Source organism: Lolium rigidum, chromosome 4, assembly GCF_022539505.1.
Source record: "Lolium rigidum isolate FL_2022 chromosome 4, APGP_CSIRO_Lrig_0.1, whole genome shotgun sequence".
In the NCBI taxonomy this organism is placed as follows: Eukaryota; Viridiplantae; Streptophyta; class Magnoliopsida; order Poales; family Poaceae; genus Lolium; species Lolium rigidum.
Genome location: NC_061511.1, coordinates 207,447,593 through 207,456,610, shown reverse-complemented (window position 1 = coordinate 207,456,610; position 9,018 = coordinate 207,447,593).

Genomic DNA, 9,018 nt, shown 5'->3' with positions numbered 1-9,018 from the left:
TAATTTTCTGAGTTACCTCCAGAGAATTAGGCCCAGATTCGTGACAGCAAAGAAATCTGTGACTGCGCAGTAATCCAAATCTAGTATTCACTTTACTATCAAAGACTTTACTTGGCACAACAAAACATAAAACTAAGATAAGGAGAGGTTGCTACAGTAGTAAACAACTTCCAAGACACAAATATAAAATAAAGTACTGTAGCAAAATAAACACATGGGTTATCTCCCAAGAAGTTCTTTCTTTATAGCCATTAAGATGGGCTCAAGCAGTTTTAAATGATGCACTCGCAAGAAATAGTATTTGAAGCAAAAGAGAGCATCAAGAGGCAAATTCAGAAACACATTTAAGTCTAACATGCTTCCTATGCATAGGAATCTTGTAAATAAACAAGTTCATGAAGAGCAAAGTAACAAGCATAGGAAGATAAAACAAGTGTAGCTTCAAAAATTTCAGCACATAGAGAGGTGTTTTAGTAACATGAAAATTTCTACAACCATATTTTCCTCTCTCATAATAACTTTCAGTAGCAATCATGAGAAAACTCAACAATATAACTATCGCATAAAGCATTCTTATCATGAGTCTCATGCATAAAATTATTACTCTCCACATAAGCATAATCAATTTTATTAGTAATAGTGGGAGCAAATTCAACAAAGTAGCTATCATTATTATTCTCATCAAGTGTAGGAGGCATAGTATAATCACAACAAAATTTACTCTCCATAGTAGGTGGCACCAAAATACCACTATCATTATAATCATCATAAATAGGAGGCAAAGTATCATCAAAGAAAATTTTCTCCTCAATGCTTGGGGGACTAAAAAGATCATGAAAACCAGCTTCCCCAAGCTTAGAACTTTCTATATCATTATCAACAATGGTGTTCAAAGCGTTCATACTAATATGTTACATGGGTTTTTTAATTTTCGCATCAAACCATCCATGTCTTAAATCAGGAAATAGAATAGGAAGCTCATTGTTGTCCATTATGCCAAACTAGTGTAAACAAGAAACAAAAAGATGCAATTGCAGGATCTAAAGGAAATAGCTTCGAGTACTTACAACGGTGAAAATAGCTTAGTAGCCGAGATCCGGAGTGTGAGTACCTTTTACCTTTCCTCCCCGGCAACGGCGCCTGTAAAATAGCTTGATGTCTACGGGAGCTTCTATTCTTGTAGACAGTGTTGGGCCTCCAAGAGCAGAGGTTTGTAGAACAGCAGTCAAGTTTCCCTTAAGTGGATCACCCAAGGTTTATCGAACTCGGGGAGGAAGAGGTCAAAGATATCCCTCTCATGCAACCCCGCAACCACAAAGCAAGAAGTCTCTTGTGTCCCCAACACACCTAATAGGTGCACTAGTTCGGCGAAGAGATAGTGAAATACAGGTGGTATGAATGAATATGAGCAAGTAGTAACGGCGCCAGAAAATAGCTTGCTTGGCGTGTAGTTGATGGTGGTAATATGGTAGCAGTAGTAACGCAGTAGAAACAAGTAAACAAGCGAGCGATAGCGAGTATTTAGGAACAAGGCCTAGGGATTAGACTTTCACTAGTGGACACTCTCAACTTTGATCACATAACAGAATAGATAGATGCATACTCTACACTCTTTGTTGGATGATGAACACATTGCGTAGGATTACACGAACCCTCAATGCCGGAGTTAACAAGCTCCACAATTCAATGTTCATATTTAAATAACCTTAGAGTGCATGAAAGATCAACACGACTAAACCAAGTACTAACACAGCATGCACACTGTCACCTTCACACTATGTAGGAGGAATAGATCACATCAATACCATCATAGCAATAGTTAACTTCACAATCTACAAGAGATCACAATCATATCCTACGCCAAGTACTAACACGGATGCACACACTGTCACCATTACACCGTGCAGGAGGAATAAACTACTTTAATAACACATCAATAGAGTAGCACATAGATAAATTGTGATACAAAACACATTGCAATCATAAAGAGATATAAATAAGCACTTCACTACGCCATTCATAACAGTGAATAAGTATTCCGTGAAATATAGCCTAAGAGACCCACACGGTGCACACACTCGTCACCTTTACACACGTGGGACAAGGAGTCTCCGGAGATCACATAAGTAAAACTCACTTGACTAGCATAATGACATCTAGATTACAAGCATCATCATATGAATCTCAATCATGTAAGGCAGCTCATGAGATTATTGTATTGAAGCACATAGGAGAGAGATGAACCACATAGCTACCGGTACAGCCCCGAGCCTCGATGGAGAACTACTCCCTCCTCATGGGAGACAAGCAGCGTTGATGGAGATGGCGGTGGTGTTGATGAAGAAGCCTTCCGGGGCACTTCCCCGCCCCGGCGGCGTGCCGGAACAGAGACTCCTGTCCCCCGGATCTTGGCTTCGCGATGGCGGCGGCTCCGGAAGGTTTCTCGTGGCGTGGCTTTATTCGTATCGAGGTTTTAGGTCAGGGACCTTTTTATAGGCGAAGAGGCGGCGCCGGAGGGTCGAAGAGGCTGGCGACACCATAGGGTGGCGCGGCCACACCCAGGCCGCGCCGGCGTATGGTGCGGTGGGCCTGTGGCCCCCCTCCGGTCCTTCTCGTGTGTTCTGGAAGCTTCGTGGAAAAACTAGGATGCTTGGGTCGTTGATTTCGTCCGATTCCGAGAATATTTCCTTACTAGGATTTCCGAAACCAAAAACAGCAGAAAACAGAACCGGCACTTCGGCATCTCGTCAATAGGTTAGTTCCGGAAAACGCATAAATATGACATAAAGTATGCATAAAACATGTAGATATCATCAATAATGTGACATGGAACACAAGAAATTATCGATACGTCGGAGACGTATCAATGATCTTTGAAGGACTTTGTGATTTTGACAAAAACTGATGGTTGGGTTCGGATGCGATACCATTCCAATTTTAGAGTACCCCCACATACCTGATTATGGGTAAGGCTTTAGCTGGAAATTTATGTATGTTAGTATGGGTTCCCTCTGAACAAGCGTCATAGAGGTTATGTTGAGGCTGCCTCCGTTGAAAATGAAATGACGTGAAAAAGAGATGAATGTCCTACCCAATCCCTGTGCAGCTCCTAGGATGGCAGTTTGCCATCACTAGGAGGCCAAGCTCATAGGGGAGGTGCCTATACTAGGGTATATATGTAAGTGAAAGGTTAATTGTTGATGATCCTCATACTGAGTATGATTATTTGGGGCTATCCCTGACGGATGTAATCAAAAGTTGTGGCACAAGAGTACGACCTCTGCAAAGTGTTAAACTATTCGAATAGCCACGTCCGCGGTCATGGATAGTTGGATGGCCATACTGTTCTGTTGTCAGATATTTTCCAAAAATGAATGGTGACTTGAAAGGTGAACTTGACTTGACTACCACCAAGTTGTGGGAATGACACTAATGTTCCCACTTGAGTAAACTTAGACAACTAAAGAGTCTTTGACTATTAAGTATTTATGAAATAAAACTAGCTTTATGCAAATAAACCTAGAAGTTTAGAACCATGATTAGAGCTACTAGTACTTCTATTAGTGGTACTTTGCGAGTACTTTAAAAGTACTAATGGCTTTGTCTCTGGCTATTCAAATGGCCAAACTATGAAGAGGAGCACCAGCACCAGGAAGATGGACAGCAGGACGTCTATGATAACTAGGACCACCTCCCAACGTCAAGTGTTGCCTGTGGAATAGATGGACCGCTACTACGTTTCTTCCGCTGTGTATTTTGTATTTGATCTTTAGATCAACTGTTGTTTTAAATTGGATCAAGAGATCCCTTGTTGTAAGATGATTATGGTTTGTAATGAATAATGTTCTATGATATCAACTATTATGTCTCGCAAAAACAATATTCCTGGGATTGCGATGTATGGCATAATAGGCATCTGAAATTAAAAATCAGGGTGTTGACAGATCCGCCGGGAGTCTGATGCAGCGTGAGAAGAATTGTCGCACACCTTGTTAGGTCTAGTCCTACATGGAGAGTTTACCGTGGGGGAGATCACTTTATAAGATGGATCAAACATCACTCTTCACACTAGTCCTTTAGGATTGAATTAGGGCAGTGGCCTTATCTAGTTGTGGGATCCTGTGGACCTAGGATGGTATGGCCTAACTCACATGTGCTAGAGAGAAGTAGACACAACCCACGGGACATGAGTGAGGTGGACATGGGGCGAAATAGAACCTAATAACATGTTTTTGGGTCGGAAGAGGATGCAACTCCATCGGAGGATCACGCGGTTGCAGCCTCTGCGTATATGGTTGTCCGATGAAATCAAACAATGGTGGTTCCCAAGTGCAGAAGAACAATTGTAGTACTGTTCAATAAGAAAAATGTCAAACCCACGAGAAGCTGAAGGTATTGGTTAGTAACCTTGACAAGTAAACCAATAAAACGGGTGCATTAGTTTTGGTGTTTTGGGTTTGTAGTATGCAATAAAATAAAATACTGAAAGTAAATAGAAACAAGTAAATGCTCTCAATGAAAGAAAGCCAAATCCTCTATGCAGCTAGAGGACAAACTCAAGTGTGTTTGTGTGTGTGAACTTATACGTGACAGGCGTTCCCAAAGGCGGCATGGATTTACTTAGCATTTAGATTTCTGCACAGCATGGTGAATATCTTGTCAAGTTTCATTCCCTTAGGGCAGAGCCTAAATTAGGTGCAACCATAAATAAATACACCCCTTATGATGGGTCCTAGAGCTATTTTCACGAGCAAGTGTAGGAATCATTAATATATAAATTTCCCACCATAGCAGTTAGTTTATTGGCACTTACATAAACCCCTCTAATGCAACTCAAAGTATTGGAAGATGGCTTCTGTTATTTCGTCCCTTCTGACCCTCGTCATTGAGTACAAGCAAGTGCGTGTGGGTGGGGCGTGCTCTGGGGCTATCCACGAGTGCGGTTTTGCGCGCGTGGGTTGGGCGATGGCCTGCTATCCGTTCGATCAGGGAACGAGCCCCGCGTTCATCTCGACCGTCCCTGCATGAAACAACACCCAGCCCGACGGAAACCCTATCCTCCCGCGCTGCCTACCTCGCGACCCGCCCCAATCCTCTCCTCCTCTCCGCCGCCCCTTCGCCTCCTCTCCAACGTGTTCTCACTGGGCCACCGCGTCCTGCCCCCGTGAATCGGACAGAGCGAACATCGGATGTTGCGCCCCCTTCCTTGCCGCCGCTCGGTCTGCAGATGCGACGCGGAGAGGAAAAGATGAGATGGATAGAAGAAGGGGAGGCACGAGCAAGAGGAGAAGAGCAGGTCGCACCACCCCAATACTCTTTTCCATCCGGCGGAGGTCACACCGCCCCCTCTTCTCGTCGACAACTACGCCGATGGCGGCTGCTTCGTCAACGGGGGAGACGAAGGTTGCGAGGGTGGCCTCAGGGCGAGCTAGACTCGTCAACCACCGATTCGACGATGAAGAAGGGTGATGCGATTTGGTATCTACATCTCCCTCTCCCGCCTCCCTCTCCTCGGGTTTAATGAGCAAATTACATGACAGTTTTTTTTCCGCTAGGATTACTGGACATATTTCATTGACAGTAGTTTCTGGGATCCTACTCGTTGTTGCTCTTGTTGTAGATCATTCTGCTAATAGGTGTGTGATACGTCTCCAACGTATCTATAATTTCTGATGTTCCATGCTAGTTTTATGACAATACCTACATGTTTTGCTCACACTTTATAATGTTTTTATGCATTTTCCGGAACTAACCTATTAACAAGATGCCGAGGTGCCAGCTCTCGTTTTCTGGTGTTTTTGGTTCCGTAAAGGCTGTTCGGGCAATATTCTCGGAATTCGACGAAACAAAAGCCAAACATCTTATTTCACCGAGACGGACCAGGACACCGAAGGGGAGACGGAGAGGAGGCCCAGGGCCCCCAGACCACAGGGCGGCACGGCCTAGAGGGGGGGGCGCCAGCCTATGGTGTGCCCCCCCAGGCACCCCCTTGCGCCGCCTCTTCGCCTATAAAATCCCTCGCGACCTAAAAACCCGACACCAATTGACGAAACTCCAGAAAGACTCCAGGGGCGCCGCCGCCATCGCGAAACTCCAATTCGGGGGCAGAATCTCTGTTCCGCACGCCGCCGGACGGGGAAGTGCCCTCGGAAGCCATCTCCATCAACGCCACCGCCTCCATCATGCTCCGTGAGTAGTTCCCCCATGGACTACGGGTTCTAGCTGTAGCTAGTTGGTACTCTCTCTCCCATGTACTTCAATACAATGATCTCATGAGCTGCCTTACATGATTGAGATCCATCTCGATGTAATCGGTGTTGTGTTTGTTGGGATCCGATGGATTGTTACATTATGATTAGTCTATCTATAAAGTTTGTGAAGTTATTGTTGCTGCAATCTTGTTGTGTTTAATGCTTGTCACTAGTGCACGAGTGGCATGATCTTAGATTTAAGCTCTATAATTATTGCTTAGATTGTATCTACAAGTTGTTTGCACATATTGTTGTCCGGAACCCGAGGCCCCAAAGTGACAGAAATTGGGACAACCGGAGGGGAAGGCTGTGATATGAGGATCACATGTTTTCACCAAGTGTTAATGCTTTGCTCCGGTGCTCTATTAAAAGTAGTACCTTAATTACCAGTAGATTCCCTTAAGGCCCGGCTGCCACCGGCTGGTAGGACAAAAGATGTTATGCAAGTTTCTCATTGCGAGCACGTATGACTATATATGGAAAACATGCCTACATGATTAATAATTTTGATGTTCTGTCTTAATGATATTTCAATCCTATCAATTGCCCAACTGTAATTTGTTCACCCAACACTTGTTATTGGAGAGTTACCACTAGTGAAGATAGCTGGGAACCCCGGTCCATCTCTCATCATCATATACTTGTTTCTATATGTCATTGGAAGTAGTATCAACTATTTTCTGGTGCCATTGCCTCTGTGTTACTGCTACTGCTGCTGTGTTACTGTTACTAATGCTCTCATATTACTGCTGCTTTCACATCACCCCAGTTACTAGTGTTTTTCGAGGTGCAGCTGAATTGACAACTCAGTTGTTAAGGCTTATAAGTATTCTTTACCTCCCCTTGTGTCGAATCAATAAATTTGGGTTTTACTTCCCTCGAAGACTGTTGCGATCCCCTATACTTGTGGGTTATCAAGACTATTTTCTGGCGCCGTTGCCGGGGAGGCATAGCTCTACTCATAAGTTCACCTGGGGAGTACACTCTACCTCTCTCTCTGTTTTTATTTTATTTTGTTTTGTTAGTTTACTTTTGTCTAGTTTGTTTGTGCTTAGTTTATTTCTGTCTAGTATTATTTTGCTTGGTTTACTTTCGTCTAGTTTGTTTTTGTCCTGTTTTATTTTCCATATATACCCGAAAATCCATAAAAATTTGAAAAACCGGAAGATCAAAAACTGTTGTTATGGCAGAACCCACAACCTATTTGGAGCTTATTGAATTATATATGAATTATAGAGAATCAAGAATGGGTAAAGTTATGAGTGCTGTGATAGAAAAATTGAATACAATTGCTAAAATCTTGCTTAAACGCCATGATATAAACTGTTGCTCTAAACAGGATACTAAACATCTTAAATTTCAATGTGGCTTTAGTGAAGAAGTTTTAATTAAGAACTACAATTGGAATAACTATATTCATTTTGGGTTCGAAGAGGTAGAACAATTTGTCTTATTTATGGGAGTTTCTGAAATAGAACCCTTCATGTCTAAAAATTATGAAACTTGTGTTGCTTATAAGGACCTTAAAGATTATGTCTCTTCTATCCTTAATTTTTGCATAGAAAGTTACAGTTATAATCCTTATATTATTGATTATAAAGAGAGACTCATTAATGCACAAGAATGCACTCGCAATTTGCAGGAACCAGTGGAAGAAGAAATTGATGAACCTGAAAGCTCATTGGATGAAAAAGAGGAGGAGATTTATGAACCTGAAAGCTCATTGGATGAAAAGGAGGAGGAGAGTGATGAACAAAAGGAGGAAGAATGGATTAGTTACCCATGCCAACCTTCTAATGAGAGTAACTCTTTATCTCTTACACTATTTGATTGTCCTCCATGGTTACCAAAGGAGGATGAATGTCATGTTCCTGTGGATTCTCTTGAAATATTCCCTATGAGTAAAACTTGTGAGAATAATTATGCTACTGTTATCTATGATAATCCATGCTACTTTGATAAATTTTATAATAATGCTTTGTTTGTGCCTGATGTCGAAATGCATGGTACTAAAGAATTTTGCTTGGCAAATGTTTATGATAAATCTCTAGATGATGGTCCTATGTTACTTGATAATATTAATTGCACTACTAATGAAAATGGGATTGGAGAGGTCTTGACTTTATCTAGGAGTCCCATATCTTTTGAGATTGATCAATCATCTTGTTATATTATTGATAAAAGTGGGTTTGAAAGTTTTAATCCCATTATTTTTTAGCTTGATAAAAATTATGTGTTTGTGGATCATGAAAAACATGCTTTATGTGATAGTTATATTGTTGAGTTTATTCATGAAGATACTGAAAATTATTATGAGAGAGGAAAATATGGTTGTAGAAATTTGCATGGTACAAAAACTCCTCTCTACATGCTGAAAATTTTGAAGTTACTCTTGTTTTATCTTCCAATGCTTTTCACTTTGTTCTTCATGAATTTATTTGTGTACAAGATTCCTATGCATAGGAAGTGGGTTAGACTTAAATGTGTTTTGAACTTTCTTTTTGATGCTCTCCTTTGCTTCAACTCTTATTTCTTGCGAGTGCATCATTAAAATTGCTGAGCCCATCTTAATGGCTATAAAGAAAGCACTTCTTGGGATATAACCCATGTCTTTATTTTGCTACTGTTTTGTTGTGTCTTGGAAGTTGTTACTACTATAGCAACCTCTCCTTATTCTTTATTTTATTGCATTGTTGTGCCAAGTAAAGTCTCTAATAGGAAGTTGATACTAGATTTGGATTTCTGCGCAGAAACAGATTTTTAGTTG